This window comes from Globicephala melas, chromosome 9 (genome assembly GCF_963455315.2).
Source record: "Globicephala melas chromosome 9, mGloMel1.2, whole genome shotgun sequence".
In the NCBI taxonomy this organism is placed as follows: Eukaryota; Metazoa; Chordata; class Mammalia; order Artiodactyla; family Delphinidae; genus Globicephala; species Globicephala melas.
In genome coordinates this window covers 21,827,179-21,846,322 of record NC_083322.1, presented here as the reverse complement: position 1 = coordinate 21,846,322, position 19,144 = coordinate 21,827,179, and the positions used below count along the sequence as shown (strand labels likewise).

The following is a 19,144-nucleotide window of genomic DNA, read 5'->3' as shown; positions in this document are numbered from 1 at the left end:
CTAAGATCCTGCAAGCTGCGTGGCACAGCCAAAAAAAAAAAAAAAAAAGCCCAAAAAACAAAAACAAAACAAAAAACTGAAATGGTAGGACAATATCAAGGAGAAGATAGAGAATAGGGCAGTAGAAATACTTAAAGATATAATGGCCAAGAATTTTCCAAAAGTAATGAAATACAACAAACTGCAGATATAAGAGGCACAGAGAATCTCAAGCAGCATAAAAATAGCCAAACCAAAACAAAATCAAAATCAAATCTACCTATACAGTCATATGTCATTTTGTATGTGCTTTGCAGATACTGCAGGTTTTATAAATTAAAATTTTGTGGCAGCCCTACATTAAGCAAGTCTATCAGTGCAATTTTTCCAATACCATTTGCTCACTTCATGTTTCTCTGTCACATTTTGGTAATTCTCACAATGTTTCAAACTTGTTTCAAACAAATTATATTTGTTATAGTGATCTGTGATCAGTGATCACAGTGATGTTACTACTACAACTTGTGAAAGGCTCAGATGATGGTTAACATTTTTTAGCAATACAGTATTGTTAAATTAAGGTACATATATTGTTTTTAAGACATGATGCTATTGCACACTTAATAGACTACAGTATAGTATAAGCATAACTTTTTTTTAACGTCTTTATTGGAGTATAATTGCTTTACAATGGTGTGTTAGTTTCTGCTTTATAACAAAGTGAACCAGTTATACATATACGTATGTTCCCATATCACTTCCCTCTTGCATCTCCCTCCCTCCCACCCTCCCTATCCCTCCCCTCTAGGTGGTCACAAAGCACCGAGCTGATCTCCCTGTGCTATGCGGCTGCTTCCCACTAGCTATCTATTTTACATTTGGTAGTGTATATATGTCCATGCCACTCTCTCACTTTATCACAACTTACCCTTTCCCCTCCCCGTATCCTCAAGTCCATTCTCTAGTAGGTCTGTGTCTTTATTCCTGTCTCACCACTAGGATCTTCATGACCTTTTTTTTTTCTTCTTAGATTCCATATATATGTGTCAGCATACGGTATTTGTCTTTCTCTTTCTGAATTACTTCACTCTGTATGACAGACTCTAGGTCCATCCAACTCACTACAAATAACTCAATTTCGTTTCTTTTTATGGCTGAGTAATATTCCATTGTATATATGTGCCACATCTTCTTTATCCATTCATCTGTCGATGGACACTTAGGTTGCTTCCATCTCCTGGCTATTGTAAATAGAGCTGCAATGAGCATTTTGGTACATGACTCTTTTTGAATTATGGTTTTCTCAGGGTATATGCCCAGTAGTGGGATTGCTGGGTCATATGGTAGTTGTATTTTTTTTTTTTTTTTTTTTTTTTTTGCGGTACGCAGGCCTCTCACTGTTGTGGCCTCTCCAGTTGCGGAGCACAGGCTCCGGACGTGTAGGCTCAGCAACCATGGCTCACGGGCCCAGTCGCTCCGCAGCATGTTGGATCTTCCCCGACCAGGGCACGAACCCACGTCCCCTGCATCGGCAGGCGGACTCTCAACCACTGTGCCACCAGGGAAGCCCTATGGTAGTTCTATTTTTAGTTTTTTAAGGAACCTCCATACTGTTCTCCATAGTGGCTGTACCAATTCACATTCCCACCAGCAGTGCAAGAGGGTTCCCTTTTCTCCACACCCTCTCCAACATTTACTGTTTGTAGATTTTTTGATGATGGCCATTCTGACCGGTGTGAGATGATATCTCATTGTAGTTTTGATTTGCATTTCTCTAATGATTAATGATGTTGAGGATTCTTTCATGTGTTTGTTGGCAATCTGTATATCTTCTTTGGAGAAATGTCTATTTACGTCTTCTGCCCATTTTTGGATTGGGTTGTTTGTTTTTTTGTTATTGAGCTGCATGAGCTGCTTGTAAATTTTGGAGATTAATCCTTTGTCAGTTGCTTCATTTGCGAATATTCTCTCCCATTCTGAGGGTTGTCTTCTGGTCTTGTTTACGGTTTCCTTTGCTGTGCAAAAGCTTTGAAGTTTCATTAGGTCTCATTTGTTTATTTTTGTTTTTCTTTCCATTTCTCTAGGAGGTGGGTCAAAAAGGATCTTGCTGTGACTTATGTCATAGAGTGTTCTGCCTATGTTTTGCTCTAAGAGTTTGAAGTTTCTGGCCTTATATTTAGGTCTTTAATCCATTTTAAACTTATTTTTTGTGTATGGTGTTAAGGAGTGTTCTAATCTTACTTTTACATGTACCTGTCCAGTTTTCCCAGCACCACTTATTGAAGAGGCTGTCCTTTCTCCACTGTACATTCCTGCCTCCTTTATCAAAGATAAGGGGACTGTATGTGCGTGGGTTTATCTCTGGGCTTTCTATCCTGTTCCATTGATCTATATTTCTGTTGTTGTTTTTTTTTTTGGCCATTTAAAATATTTTATTTTGTGTAATTTTTCTATTGAGATAAACTTCACATGACATAAAATTCACCATCTTAAAGTGTACAATTCAGTGGGTTTTAGTATATTCACAATGTTGTGCAACCATCACCTCTAATTCCAGAATATTTCCATCACCCCAGAAAGTAACCCCACACCTGTTAGCAGTCACTCCCAATTCCTCCCTTCCCCATCCCCTGGCAAACATTAGTCTACTTTTTGTCTCTCTAATTTGTCTATTCCAAACATCTCATATAAATAGAATCATACAATATGACTCTTCATCTTCTGATATGTTTGTTTAGCAGTTTATGAAATGACAATTTGAAAACTTTCCAAAATCAGTTTTTTGGTTCATGGTTTTAATTGTGATCATATCTGGAAAATAATAACAAAGAGCAATAGATCCAAGCAGAGGCAAATCATCTGTTTCAGTCCCACCCACCAACCATTTTGTTGAAATCTGGCTAGGAGGGTACTCATCTTCTCAAAGTGTTCTTTTTTTATTTTTAACATCTTTATTGGAGTATAATTGCTTTACAATGGTGTGTTAGTTTCTGCTTTACAACAAGATGAATCAGTTATATATATACGTATGTTCCCATATCTCTTCCCTCTTGCGTCTCCCTCCCTCCCATCCTCCCTATCCCACCCCTCCAGGCGGTCACAAAGCACCGAGCTGATCTCCCTGTGCTATGTGGCTGATTCCCACTAGCTATCTACCGTACGTTTGGTAGTGTATATATGTCCATGCCTCTCTCTCGCTTTGTCACAGCTCACCCTTCCCCCTCCCCATATCCTCAAGTCCATTCTCTAGTAGGTCTGTGTCTTTATTCCTGTTTTACGCCTAGGTTCTTCATGACATTTTTTTCCCTTAAATTCCATACATATATGTTAGCATATGGTATTTGTCTCTCTCTTTCTGACATAATTCACTCTGTATGACAGACTCTAGGTCTACCCACCTCATTACAAATAGCTCAATTTCGTTTCTTTTTATGGCTGAGTAATATTCCATTGTATATATGTGCCACATCTTCTTTATCCATTCATCCGATGATGGACACTTAGGTTGTTTCCATCTCCGGGCTATTGTAAATAGAGCTGCAATGAACATTTTGGTACATGATTCTTTTTGAATTATGGTTTTCTCAGGGTATATGCCCAGTAGTGGGATTGCTTGGTCATATGGTAGTTCTATTTGTAGTTTTTTAAGGAACCTCCATACAGTTCTCCACAGTGGCTGTATCAATTTACATTCCCACCAAGAGTGCAAGAGGGTTCCCTTTTCTCCACACCCTCTACAGCATTTATTGTTTCTAGATTTTTTGATGATGGCCATTCTGACTGGTATGAGATGATATCTCATTGTAGTTTTGATTTGCATTTCGCTAATGATTAGTGACGTTGAGCATTCTTTAATGTATTTGTAGGCAGTCTGTATATCTTCTTTGGAGAAATGTCTATTTAGGTCTTCTGCCCAGTTTTGGATTGGGTTTATGTTTTTTTGTTATTAAGCTGCATGAGCTGCTTATAAATTTTGGAGATTAATCCTTTGTCAGTTGCTTCATTTGCAAATATTTTCTCCCATTCTGAGGGTTGTCTTTTGGTCTTGTTTATGGTTTCCTTTGCTGTGCAAAAGCTTTGAAGTTTCATTAGGTCCCATTTGTTTATTTTTGTTTTTCTTTCCATTTCTCTAGGACCTGGGTCAAAAAGGATCTTGCTGTGATTTATGTCATAGAGTGTCCTCCCTGTGTTTTCCTCTAAGAGTTTGATAGTTTCTGGTCTTACATTTAGGTCTTTAATCCATTTTGAGCTTATTTTTGTGTATGGTGTTAGGGAGTGATCTAATCTCATACTTTTACATGTACCTGTCCAGTTTTCCCAGCACCACTTATTGAAGAGGCTGTCCTTTCTCCACTGTACATTCCTGCCTCCTTTATCAAAGATAAGGTCGCCATATGTGTGTGGGTTTATCTCTGGGCTTTCTATCCTGTTCCATTGATCTATCTTTCTGTTTTTGTGCCAGTACCATACTGTCTTGATTACTGTAGCTTTGTAGTATAGTCTGAAGTCAGGGAGCCTAATTCCTCCAGCTCCGTTTTTCGTTCTCAAGATTGCTTTGGCTATTAGGGGTCTTTTGTGTTTCCATACAAATTGTGAAATTTTTTGCTCTAGTTCTGTGAAAACTGCCAGTGGTAGTTTGATAGGGATTGCATTGAATCTGTAGATTGCTTTGGGTAGTAGAGTCATATTCACAATGTTGATTCTTCCAATCCAAGAACATGGTATATCTCTCCATCTGTTTGTATCATCTTTAATTTCTTTCATCAGTGTCTTATAATTTTCTGCATACAGGTCTTTTGTCTCCTTAGGTAGGTTGATTCCTAGATATTTTATTCTTTTTGTTGCAGTGGTAAATGGGAGTGTTTTCTTGATTTCACTTTCAGATTTTTCATCATTAGTGTATAGGAATGCCAGAAATTTCTGTGCATTAATTTTGTATCCTGCTACTTTACCAAATTCATTGATTAGCTCTAGTAGTTTTCTGGTAGCATCTTTAGGATTTTCTATGTATAGTGTCATGTCATCTGCAAACAGTGACAGCTTTACTTCTTTTCTGATTTGGATTCCTTTTATTTCCTTTTCTTCTCTGACTGCTGTGGCTAACACTTCCAAAACTATGTTGAATAAGAGTGGTGAGAGTGGGCAACCTTGTCTTCTTTCTGATCTTAGTGGAAATGCTTTCAGTTTTTCACCATTGAGAGCGATGTTGGCTGTGGGTTTGTCATATATGGCCTTTATTATGTTGAGGAAAGTTCCCTCTATGCCTACTTTCTGCAGGGTTTTTATCATAAATGGGTGTTGAATTTTGTCAAAAGCTTTCTCTGCATCTACTGAGATGATCATATAGTTTTTCTCCTTCAATTTGTTAATATGGTGTATCATGTTGATTGATTTGCATATATTGAAGAATCCTTGCATTCCTAGAATAAACCCCACTTGATCATGGTGTATGATCCGTTTAATGTGCTGTTGGATTCTGTTTGCTAGCATTTTGTTGAGGATTTTTGCATCTATGTTCATCAGTGATATTGGCCTGTAGTTTTCTTTCTTTGTGACATCCTTGTCTGGTTTTGGTATCAAGATGATGGTGGCCTCGTAGAATGAGTTGGGGAGTGTTCCTCTCTCTGCTATATTTTGGAAGAGTTTGAGAAGGATAGGTGTTAGCTGTTCTCTAAATGTTTGGTAGAATTTGCATGTGAAGCCATTTGGTCCTGGGCTTTTGTTTGTTGGAAGATTTTTAATCACAGTTTCAATTTCAGTGCTTGTGATTGGTCTGTTCATATTTTCTATTTCTTCCTGATTCAGTCTTGGTAGGTTGTGCCTTTCTAAGAATTTGTCCATTTCTTCCAGGTTGTCCATTTTATTGGCATAGAGTTGCTTGTAGTAATCTCTCATGATCTTTTGTATTTCTGCAGTGTCAGTTGTTACTTCTGCTTTTTCATTTCTAATTCTATTGATTTGAGTCTTCTCCCTTTTTTTCTTGATGAGTCTGGCTAATGGTTTATCAATTTTGTTTATCTTCTCAAAGAACCAGCTTTTAGTTTTATTGATCTTTGCTATCGTCTCCTTCATTTCTTTTTCATTTATTTCTGATCTGATTTTTATGATTTGTTTCCTTTTTCTAACTTTGGGGTTTTTTTGTTCTTTCTCTAATTGCTTTAGGTGCAAGGTTAGTTTGTTTATTCGTGATGTTTCCTGTTTCTTAAGGTAGGATTGTATTGCTATAAACTTCCCTCTTAGAACTGCTTTTGCTGCATCCCATAAGTTTTGGGTCGTCGTGTCTCCATTTTCGTTTGTTTCTAGGTATTTTTTGATTTCCTCTTTGATTTCTTCAGTGATCACTTCATTATTAATTAGTATATTGTTTAGCCTCCATGTGTTTGTATTTTTTACAGATCTTTTCCTGTAATTCATATCTAGTCTCATAGCGTTGTGGTCGGAAAAGATACTTGATACAATTTCAATTTTCTTAAATTTACCAAAGCTTGATTTGTGACCCAAGATATGATCTATCCTGGAGGATGTTCCATGAGCACCTGAGAAAAATGTGTATTCTGTTGTTTTTGGATGGAATGTCCTATAAATATCAATTAAGTCCTTCTTGTTTAATGTATCATTTAAAGCTTGTGTTTCCTTATTTATTTTCATTTTGGTTGATCTGTCCATTGGTGAAAGTGAGGTGTTAAAGTCCCCTAATATGAATGTGTTACTGTCGATTTCCCCTTTTATGGCTGTTAGTATTTGCCTTATGTATTGAGGTGCTCCTATGTTGGGTGCATAAATATTTACAATTGCTATATCTTCTTCTTGGATTGATCCCTTGATCATTATGTAGTGTCCTTCTTTGTCTCTTGTAATAGTCTCTATTTTAAAGTCTATTTTGTCTGATATGAGAATTGCTACTCCAGCTTTCTTTTGATTTCCATTTGCATGGAATATCTTTTTCCATCCCCTCACTTTCAGTCTGTATGTGCCCCTAGGTCTGAAGTGGGTCTCTTGTAGACAGCATATATATGGGTCTTGTTTTTGTATCCATTCAGCCAATCTGTGTCTTTTGGTGGGAGCATTTAATCCATTTACATTTAAGGTAATTATCGATATGTATGTTCCTATTCCCATTTCCTTAATTGTTTTGGGTTTGTTATTGTAGGTCTTTTCCTTCTCTTGTGTTTCTTGCCTAAAGAAGTTCCTTTAGCATTTGTTGTAAAGCTGGTTTTGTGGTGCTGAACTCTCTCAGCTTTTCCTTGTCTGTAAAGATTTTAATTTCTCCATCAAATCTGAATGAGATCCTTGCTGGGTAGAGTAATCTTGGTTGTAGGTTTTTCTCCTTCATCACTTTAAATATGTCCTGCCAGTCCTTTCTGGCTTGCAGAGTTTCTGCTGAAAGATCAGCTGTTAAGCTTATGGGGATTCCATTGTGTGTTATTTGTTGTTTTTCCCTTGCTGCTTTTAATATGTTTTCTTTGTATTTAATTTTTGATAGTTTGATTAATATGTGTCTTGGCGTGTTTCTCCTTGGATTTATCCTGTATGGGACTCTCTGTGCTTCCTGGACTTGATTAACTATTTCCTTTCCCATATTAGGGACATTTTCAACTATAATTTCTTCAAGTATTTTCTCAGTCCCTTTATTTTTCTCTTCTTCTTCTGGGACCCCTATAATTTGAATGTTGGTGCATTTAATGGTGTCCCAGAGGTCTCCGAGACTGTCCTCAGTTCTTTTCATTCTTTTTTCTTTATTCTGCTCTGCAGTAGTTATTTCCACTATTTTATCTTCCAGGTCACTTATCCGTTCTTCTGCCTCAGTTATTCTGCTATTGATCCCTTCTAGAGTATTTTTAATTTCATTTATTGTGTTGTTCATCATTGCTTGTTTCCTCTTTAGTTCTTCTAGGTCCTTGTTAAATGTTTCTTGCATTTTCTCTATTCTATTTCCAAGATTTTGGATCATCTTTACTATCATTATTCTGAATTCTTTTTCAGGTAGACTGCCTATTTCCCCTTCATTTGTTAGGTCTGGTGGGTTTTTATCTTGCTCCTTCATCTGCTGTGTGTCTTTCTGTCTTCTCATTTTGCTTATCTTACTGTGTTTGGGGTCTCCTTTTTGCAGGCTGCAGGTTCGTAGTTACCGTTGTTTTTGGTGTCTGTCCCCAGTGGCTAAAGTTGGTTCAGTGGGTTGTGTAGGCTTCCTGGTGGAGGTGACTAGTGCCTGTGTTCTGGTGGATGAGGCTAGATCTTGTCTTTCTGGTGGGCAGGTCCACATCTGGTGGTGTGTTTTGGGGTGTCTGTGGCCTTATTATGATTTTAGGCAGCCTCTCTGCTAATGGGTGGGGTTGTGTTCCTGTCTTGCTAGTTGTTTGGCATAGGATGTCCAGCACTGTAGCTTGCTGGTCGTTGAGTGAAGCTGGGTGTTGGTGTTGAGATGGAGATCTCTGGGAGATTTTCGCCGTTTGATATTACGTGGAGCTGGGAGGTCTCTTGTGGACCAGTGTCCTGAAGTTGTCTCTCCCATCTCAGAGGCACAGCACTGACTCCTGGCTGCAGCACCAAAAGCCTTTCATCCACACAGCTCAGAATAAAAGGGAGAAAAAGTAGAAAGAAAGAAAGAAAGAAAGAGGATAAAATATAATAAAATAAAGTAAGATAAAATAAAGTTATTAAAATAAAAATAATTATTAAGAAAAAAATTTTTAATTAAAAAACAAACAAAAAACGGACGGACAGAACCCTATGACAGATGGTGGAAGCAAAGCTGTACAGACAAAATCTCACACAAAAGCATACACATACACACTCACAAAAAGAGGAAAAGGGGAAAAAATAATATATCTTGCTCTCAAAGTCCACCTCCTCAGTTTGGGATGATTCGTTGTCTATTCACGTATTTCACCGATGCAGGGTACATCAAGTTGATTGTGGAGATTTAATCCGCTGCTCCTGAGGCTGCTGGGAGAGATTTCTCTTTCTCTTCTTTGTTCCCACGGCTCCCGGGGTTCAGCTTTGGATTTGGCCCCGCCTCTGCGTGTAGGTCGCCTGAGGGCGTCTGTTCTTCGCTCAGACAGGACGGGGTTAAAGGAGCAGCTGATTCAGGGACTCTGGCTCACTCAGGCCAGGGCGGGGAGGGTGGGGCACGGAGTGCAGGTCGAGCCTGCAGCGGCAGAGGCCGGTATGACGTTGCACCAGCCTGAGGCACGCCGTGCGTTCTCCCGGGGAAGTTGTGGATCGCGGGACCCTGGCAGTGGCGGGCTGCACAGGCTCCCGGGAGGGGAGGTGGGGATAGTGACCTGTGCTCACACACAGGCTTCATGGTGGCAGCAGCAGCAGCCTTAGCATCTCATGCCCGTCTCTGGGGTCTGCGCTTTTAGCTGCGGCTCGCGCCCGTCTCTGGAGCTCCTTTAGGCGGCGCTCTTAATCCCCTCTTCTCGCGCACCAGGAAACAAAGAGGGAAGAAAAGGTCTCTTGTCTCTTCGGCAGGTCCAGACTCTTCCCGGATTCCCTCCCGGCTAGCTGTGGCGCACTAGCCCCTTCAGGCTGTGTTCACATCGCCAACCCCAGTCCTCTCCCTGTGATCAGACCGAAGCCCGAGCCTCAGCTCCCAGCCGCCGCCTGACCCGGCGGGTGAGCAGACAAGCCTCTCAGGCTGGTGAGTGCCGGTCGGCCCTGATCCTCTGTGCGGGAATCTCTCCGCTTTGCCCCCTGCACCCCTGTTGCTGTGCTCTCCTCCGCGGCTCCGAAGCTTCCCCCCTCCGCCACCCCCCATATCCGCCCGCGAAGGGGCTTCTAGTGTGTGGCAACCTTTCCTCCTTCACAGCTCCCTCCCAGAGGTGCAGGTCCCGTCCCTATTCTTTTGTCTCTGTTTTTCTTTTTTCTTTTGCCCTACCCAGGTACGTGGGGAGTTTCTTGCCTTTTGGGAGGTCTGAGGTCTTCTGCCAGCATTCAGTGGGTGTTCTGTAGGAGTTGTTCCACATGTAGATGTATTTCTGATGTATCTGTGGGGAGGAAGGTGATCTCCGTGTCTTACTCTTCCGTCATCTTCCAAAGCATAACTTTTATATGCACTGGGAAACCAAAAAATTCGTGTGACTAGCAGTATTGCAATATTCACTTTATTGTGGTGGTCTGGATCGAACCCACAATTTCTCTGAAGTATGCCTATATGCTAATAGTCAATTTGCTGAAAACTAAAGATTTCCCTTTTTTGAAAGAAAATCTCAAAGGCAGCCAGAGAAAAAAGAGAAATAACATACAGAAGAAAGATAAGAATACAGCAAACTTCTTGTCAACAACTATTCAAATAGAAGACAGTGAGAGGACATTTTTTAAGTGCAGAAAGGAAAAAGTCAACCTAGAATTCTATACTCAATGTAAATATCTGCTAAAAATGAAAATGATATGGACTTTTTCAGACAAAAATTGAACGAATTCATTGCTAATAAACCTATATTACACAAAATGTTAAAGGAAGTTCTTTGGCAGAGAGTGTACTAGTGGAAATTTGGGCATACACAAATGAAGAGTAATGGATAAAATGAGGGTAAATATAAAAGACATTTTCCTTTTTATATTTATAATAACTTATTATTTTGTGTAATATCTATTTAAAAGAAAATTTACTAAGTAAAAATGGTAACAATGGATTATGGGAATTATAACATGTAGAATTAAAATATATAACAACAGGGCTTCCCTGGTGGCGCAGTGGTTAAGAACCTGCCTGCCAATGCAGAGGACACAGGTTCGAGCCCTGGTCCAGGAATATCCCACATGCCATGGAACAACTAAGCCCGTGCACCACAACTACTGAGCCTGCACTCTAGAGCCCGCAAGCCACAACTACTGAGCCCGAGTCCCACAACTACTGAAGCCTGCGTGCCTAGAGCCCCTGCTCGGCAATGAGAACCCCGCACAATGCAATGAAGAGTAGCCCCCGCTCTCCGCAACTAGAGAAAGCCCGCACACAACAACAAAGACCCAATGCAGCCTAAAATAAATAAATTTATTTAAAAAAATATGACAGTAACAGCACAAAGGTTAGGAGAGGAAATTGAGGTGTACTGTTGCAAGGATCTTAAACTAAACATGAATTGGTATGTTATTTCAAGGTAGAGTATAATGAGCTTAGGATGTATATTATAAACCTTAGAGCAACCACTTAAAAAGTCATGAATAACAAGACAATAATGGAGATAAAATGGATGAATAAAAATACTGCTACTCCAAAGAAGCCAGAAAAAAGAATAAAGAATAAATGGGACAAATAGGATATGAATAGTAAGATGTTAGGTTTAAATCCAACCATACCAATAGTCAAAACAAATATAAACAGTCTATACCAGGAGTCAGTAAACTATGGCCCTCAGCTCAAATTTAGCCTGCTGCCTGTTTTTGTAAAATACGTTTCACTGGACCACAGTCATACCCATTAATTTATGCATTACCTATGGCTCCTTTCTCATTACAATGGCAGAGTCAAGCATTTACAACAGAGACTGGATGACTTGCAAACCTGAAATACTTACTATCTGGCCCTTTACAGAGAACATTTATAGCCAACCCCTTCTATAAACATCCCAATTAAAAGACAAAGATTTTCATATTAAATAAAGAAAATCAACTATGTGTTACCTACAGGAAATATACTTTAAATTCAAAATACTTGTTGGCTAAAAGTAAATGGATAGAAGAAACTATACCAAGTAAACACTAATCAAAGGAAAGCTGGACTAGGGAAAGGAAAGTCTGTTCAACAAATTGTGCTGCGGGGGGAGGGATAAATTAGGAGGTTGGGATTAATTTATACACATGACTATATATAAAATAGATAATCAACAAGGACCTACTGTATAGCACAGGGAACTCTACTCAATACTCTGTAATAAGCTATATGGGAAAAGACTCTGAACAAGAATAGATATATGTATATGTATAACTGAATCACTTTGCTGTACACCTAAAACTAACACAACTTTTTAAATCAACTATATTCCAATATAAAATTAAAAAAATTTTAAATGATGCTGGGAAAACTGGATATTCACATACAAAATAATGAAGTTGAACCTTACACCATATACAAAAATTATCTCAAAATGGATCAAAAGCCTAAATGTAAGAACTAAAACTGTAAAACTCTTAGAGGAAAACATAGGGGGAAATCTTTATAACATTGGACTTGGCCGTGCTTTCTTAAATATGACACCAAGGGCTCAGGCAACAAAAGAAAAAATAATTGATCTTCATCAAAATTAAAACATTTGTGCTTTGAAGGATACTACTATAAAGAGAAAGGAAGAAAATATTTGCAAATCATACTTCTGATAAGGGATTAATATCCAGAGTATATAAAGAACTCCTAAAATTCAACAACAGCAACAACAAAAGAAACAACCCAATTAAAAAAGGGCAAAGACTTGAATAGACATTTCTGCAAAGAAGATATACAAATAGCCAATAAGCACATAAAAAGGTGTTCAACGTCATTAGTTATTAGAGAAAAGCAAATCAAAACTACAATGAGGTACCACTTCGTAACCAGCAGGATGGCTATTATTTTTTTTTAAATGGAAAACAGGTGTTGGTAAGGATGTGGATTGGAATGCTTGTGCATTGCAAGTGGGAAGGTAAAATGGTTCAGCTGCTATGCAAAAATAGTCGATGGTTCTTCAAAAACGTAGACATAGAATTACCATAAGACTCAGCAATTCCACTCCTGGGTATTTACCCAAAAGGACTGAAAACAGGAACCCAAACAGATACTTGTATACCAATGTTCATAATGGCATTATTCACTCTAGTCAAAAGGTAGAAACAACCCAAGTGCCCATCAACTGATGAATGGATAAACAAAATATGGTATACACATACTTTAAAATGTCTAAAATGGTAAGCTTTCTTTTGTATATATTTTGCCACAATAAAAACAAAACAACACCTGGACTGGCTATGTTAATTTTAGACAAAGTAGACTTTAGAACCCTTCAGTGATTTCCCATAGTCTTATGTTCAAGTCTATATTCTTTATTTTATTTTTTAAAAATTTTTAAATTAATTTTTATTGGACTGTAGTTGATTTACAAAGCTGTGTTAGTTTCTGCTGTACAGCAAAGTGAACCAGTTATACATATACATATATCCACTCTTTTAGAGTGACACACAAGACCTTTGAAATTCTTTCTTTGTTTACCATTTCAGCCCAATCTCTTACCATACAGAATGGCTTCAAGTATGCCATGAGTCTTTGTACTTGCTATTCTTTCTGTTTGGAAAATCCTTTTTTCACTCTTCATTATCCCTTTGGGATAAAGATGGAAATCACCTCTTTCTGACAGCCTTCCCTGACTAACTCCTACCCTCATCCCAAACTTCAGGAGGTGCTTTTTCAAAATGGTTCCATGGAACCCTGTGTCTACCATGCTGTGCTGTGATGGGTGATTTCTTTGCCTGCCTCCTTCACTACCTTATCAGCTCCTTGAGTGCAGGGATAGCATATCTCATTCTTTATAGTCCTAGTGCCTGGGATGGTACTGGCAGATGGTAGGCACACAATAAATATTTGTCAAATGAATGAAATTCTGTGACAGTTCTCATGAAGACACATGGGAGACCAAACCATAGGAAGGCTCCCCCTTTATCACACTGAACATTTTCAACCTTTTTTTCTGCTGTCTAGTATATCAGTACATAGGGCACAGTTGTAAAATGTCCTCCAAACTGGTAAATAATATCAGCCTTTGATTGTTAAACTAGTGAAATCCACACACAATGAATGTGAATTAATGTCTGCAAATGTCATCTTAAGAAACAGGATGTAGCAGTGCCTGGAAATTTAATCAAGGCATGATGGAATGTGGAGCAAAGCTGTAACCTAATCAATGGCCTTAACAGCTGAAGAAAGAATATGTGAACAGAAGGGGGGTGGTCTGTAGGGAGTGCTGAAAAGTAGAGCCAAGGAACAAACATTTGTCATTATGTCTCCAGCTCTGTCAAGGGAAAGAGTTGTTTTTTGACCATTTGACAGAAATATGCAGTCCACCCTATATCCCTATTGATGCCACAGAGCTCATCCAATTCCCTGCTTTTGTTCTGATTTCATGCTCACAAACAACCTCTTGATTATAATTTGGCTTTCCATATAGATTTTCCAACAGGAGAGAATGCAATGACCACTCAGCATGAACATCTGGTCTCTTTGGCAAGGAGCATCCTCTTTGTATATGAATGCATTGGTGTTCTGGTTTATAGATCAGTCAATTCATAGCCCCCGGGGGCTGCAGAGGTGCTCATTCTCCCAGCTCTTGCTGAGACTGCCAGCAAGGTCCTGTTCCCCTTTGTTTGCACCCTCACTCAGCATGAGCTGAGGACAAAGTATCACAAGTCAGCCATAGCTCCTCCAGGCTTGAGCCCATCTTGCTTCAGACTTACACCTTCCTCATAGAAGAAAAGTGCTTTTGGACTTAACAGTCCATATTGATGCTCAGGGTCTATTGTCAGGACTTTCTCTCCTCTTCAAAAATCTGGCCTCTGCTGATGATACAGTTCTCATCTTCCCATACCATGATTCCTTGCCAATGTGTTTATTTATCTTAGTAATCGTTTCCAACGGCCAGAGATTAGGCAAAATACTTTCAGAGAACATAGTTAGAGTTGATATGAGTCTGGCCAGGGCTTACCCTGTCAAGGACTCAGGCACAATTAGCATTGAAGATGGAAAAGGAGACAACCTGGTTGAGTTAGTCTTGTTGAAATGGATGCTTGGACAATTTCTGTAGGTCTAGGGCCTCAACTAATGAATTTGGTAGTCCTATGGGTATTCTGTGGGGTTTTTTGAGTTCTAGGAAAAGTTATGGGCTAAGTTAATGGGGCTGCTGAGAGGAAATGCCAAATGGGTCAATGCTGGGCTGCAGAGAGGCCTTGAATACATATTCAGGCAGAAGGAAAGCTCTATAGAAAGTAGAGGAAAGGAAGGTGGGGTTGGTGAACACTACTTTAAGGAAAAAAAAAACCCTAAAATTTTGTAATTAAATAGGAGGAATTAAGCATTTATCCTCCCTTTCCAGTTGGAACTGTATTTCAAGGTAAGCAAGTAGCCCTAGCCGATGAGGGAAAATGCTACCAGAAGAATGCCAGCAAATAAATGTAGAAGGAATTATACAATAAGGAAAGCAATAGTTGGGAAACTCTAATGAAAATATTGATTCAGGCAAGGTACTTCAGTTAGTTTTAAAAGACTGTTTGGTGAATGGGTTTGGGGAGCTGATACTTGTATAGCACCAAAGCAACACACCACAGACAGCAAGGTGGAAAAACTGTACGGCAAAGGGGTCAGACTGTCATCACTCTTATATCCTGAGATCAGTCTCAGTGTTCCTAATAGACAGTCAACCAGATGTTATGTGTCCTATGATGTGACTCCATACAGAGTATACAATATAACCTATGACACGTTCTATCCAAATATATTTAACTTGAATAAATAGTTTAGATACAAGTTTTATTTTATGTGAAAAACAGGAGATGGAGGAACAAGTTGAAAAATACCATGAGGAAGCAACCAGACAAAGCCTGACAGTAGGATATTCTGCAAGACAACTGCCCTGGCCTCTTAAACAGTCAGTGTCATGGAAAAGGAGCTGTGCTATGTTCAAAGAGACTTAAGGGACATCAAACAAGATGTAATATATGGTCCTGGATTGGTTAATGATTTGGGCAAACCAATGGTAAAGAACATTTTTTAAACAAATGGGAAATTGGAATACGGATTGGGTAGTAGATGAAATGAAACTTACAGAAAGTGCAAGGTGACTGAAAAAGAAGGTTTCAAAGAGTATATCTACTAATATGTCATTTTGGTTAAAACAATACATATTACATGTAAGCATAGAGAAAGATTCGAAAAGATACTAATGTGGGTATTAGCAGTAGCATATCTCTTTTTTATTGAGATATAATTCGTATACCGTAAAATTCATCCTTTTAGAGTATACAATTCAGAAGATATTACTATAGTCACAAGCTTGTGCCACTATCATCACTATATAGTTCCAAAACATTTTCATTACCCCCAAAAGAAGCCCCATACCCATTAGTAATCTCTCCATATATCCCCCTTTCTTCCTCTGGCAAACAATAATCTACTTTCTGTCTCTATGAATTTACTTATTATAAATATTGCATATACACGGAATCATACAATATGTAGCCTTTTGTGTATGGCTTCATTCACTTAGCATAATGTTTTCAAAGCTCATCCATATTGTAGCATGTATTAGTACTTCATTCCTTTTTATGGATGAAAAAATATTCCACTGTATGGATATACCACATTGTGTTTATCCATTCATCAGTTGATGGACACTTGGGTTGTTTTAACCTTTTGGTTATTATGAATAATGCTGATATGAACATTTGTATACAAGTTTTTGTGTAAACATATGTTTTCAGTTCTTTTGGATATATCCCTAGGAGCAGAATTGTTGGTCATATGGTAACTTTAACTTTTTGAGGAAATGCCAAACTGTTTTCTAAAGAGGCTGTACCATTTTACAGTCCCACCAGCAGTGTGTAAGGGTTCCAATTTCTCCATATCCTTGCCAATACCTGTTATTGTCCATATTTTTTTTATCAGAGCCACATTACTGTGTATGAAGTGGTATGTCATTGGATTTTCATTTCCCTGATGGCCAATGATGTTGAGCATATTTTCATGTGTTTATTGGCCATTTGTGTATCTTCTTTGTAGAAATGTCTATTCATGTTCTTTTGGCAATTTAAAAATTAGGTTATTTGTATTTTTATTGATGAGCTGTAAGAGTTCTTTTACTGGATAAATATCCTGGATACCAGACCCTTATCATACATATGATGGGTAAGGTTTTCTTCCATTCTGTAGGTTGTTTTTTTAACTTTCTTAATGGCATGCTTTGAAGCACAAAGTTTGTTTTGTTTTGTTTTGTTTTTGTTTTTGCTTCATTGTCCTGGCTAGAACCTCCAGTACCATGTTGATTAGAAGTGTCAAGAGCAGACACACTTGTCTTGTTCCTGATCTTAGGGAGAAAAGCTTTCAGTCTTTCACCATTAAGTATGATATCTGTTGTGGGGTTTTTGTACATGCCCTTTATCAGATTGAGGGAGTTCTATTTATACTTTTTGGTTTTTTTTTAATCATGCAAGGGTGTTGACATTTGTCAAATGCTTGTTTTGGCGTCTATTGAGATGATCATATGGTATTGTGCTTCATTCTATTAATATAACGTATTACATTTATTTTCGTATGTTGAACCAAACTTACATTCTGTCATAGTGTATAAGCTTTCTCACATCTTACAAAATTCAGTGTTCTGGTATTTATTGAGAACTTTTGTGTCTAAGTTCTTAAGGGATATTGATCTTTAGTTTCCTTTTCTTTATTTTTTAACATCTTTATTGGAGTATACTTGCTTTACCATATTGTGTTAGTTTCTGCTGTATAACAAAGTGAATCAGCTATACATATACATGTATACCCATATCCCCTCTCTCTTGCATCTCCCTCCCACCCTCCCTATCCCACCCCTCTAGGTGGTCACAAAGTACTGAGCTGATCTCCCTGTGCTATGTGGCTTCTTCCCACTAGCTATCTATTTTACATTTGGTAGTGTACATATGTCAATGCTACTCTCTCACTTCATTCCCAGCTTACCCTCCCCACTCCCCGTGTCCTCAAGTCCATTCTCTAGGTCTACGTCTTTTTTCCTGTCCTGCCCCTAGGTTCATCAGAACCATTTTTTTAAATATTCCATATATGTGTGTTAGCATACGGTATTTGTTTTTCTCTTTCTGACTTACTTACTTCACTCTGTATGACAGACTCTAAGTCCATCCACCTCACTACAAATAACTCAGTTTTGTTTCTTTTTTATGGCTGAGTAATATTCCATTGTATATATGTGCCACATCTTCTTTATCCATTCATCTGTCGATGGACATTTAGGTTGCTTCTATGTCCTAGATATTGTAAATAGTGCTGCAGTGAACATTGTGGTACATGACTCTCTTTGAATTATGGTTTTCTCAGGGTATATGCCCAGTAGTGGGATTGCTGGGTCATATGGTAGTTCTATTTGTAGTTTTTTAAGGAACCTCCATACTATTCTCCATAGTGGCTGTATCAATTTACATTCCCACCAAGAGTGCAAGAGGGTTCCCTTTTCTCCACACCCTCTCCAGCATTTACTGTTTGTAGATTTTTTGATGATGGCCATTCTGACTGGTGTGAGGTGATACCTCATTGTAGTTTTGATTTGCATTTGCCTAATGATTAGTGATGTTGAGCATCCTTTCATGTGTTTGTTGGCAATCTGTATACCTTCTTTGGAGAAATGTCTATTTAGGTCTTCTGCCCATTTTTGGATTGGGTTGTTTGTTTTTTTGATATTGAGCTGCTTGAGCTGCTTGTATATTTTGGAGATTAATCCTTTGTCAGTTGCTTCATTTGTAAATATTTTCTCCCTTTCTGAGGGTTGTCTTTTCTTCTTGTTTATGGTTTCCTTTGCTGTGCAAAAGCTTTTAAGTTTCATTAGGTCTCATTTGTTTATTTTTGTTTTTATTTTCATTTCTCTAAGAGGCAAGTCAAAAAGGACCTTGCTGTGATTTACGTCATAGAGTGTTCTTCCTATGTTTTCCTCTAAGAGTTTGATAGTGTCTGACCTTACATTTAGTTCTTTAATCCATTTTGAGTTTATTTTTGTGTATGGTGTTAAGAAGTGTTCTAATTTCATTCTTTTACATGTAGCTGTCCAGTTTTCCCAGCACCACTTATTGAAGAGGCTGTCTTTTCTCCACTGTACATTATTTCCTCCTTTATCAAAGATAAGGCAACAATATATGCGTGGGTTTATCTCTGGGCTTTCTATCCTGTTTCATTGATTTATCTTTCTGTTTTTGTGCCAGTACCATACTGTCTTGATTACTGTAGCTTTGTAATATAGTCTGAATAGTCTTCTTTTTTTGTAATATCTTTGTCTGGTTTTGGTATTAGAGTAATAATGGCCTCATAGAATGAGTTGGGAAGTGTGCCTTCCTCTTGTATTTTTTACAACAATTTGTGAAGAAATGGTGTTAATTCCTCTTTAAGCATTGGGTAGAATTCACTGGTGAAGCCATGTGGTTCTAGGCTTTTCTTTGTAGG

The 19,144-nt window shown here is 38.3% G+C and overlaps 1 protein-coding gene across 1 annotated transcript in view; it reads left to right on the top strand.

The window, feature by feature from the left end:
* Window positions 1–19,144, top strand: part of MEST (mesoderm specific transcript) — a 70,625-nt gene that overhangs the window by 2,214 nt on the left and 49,267 nt on the right. Inside the window, exon 2 of the mRNA XM_060305309.1 lies at window positions 9,454–9,622. The gene's annotated coding sequence lies outside the window, so the exon portion shown is untranslated. The remainder of the gene's footprint in view (window positions 1–9,453; window positions 9,623–19,144) is intronic.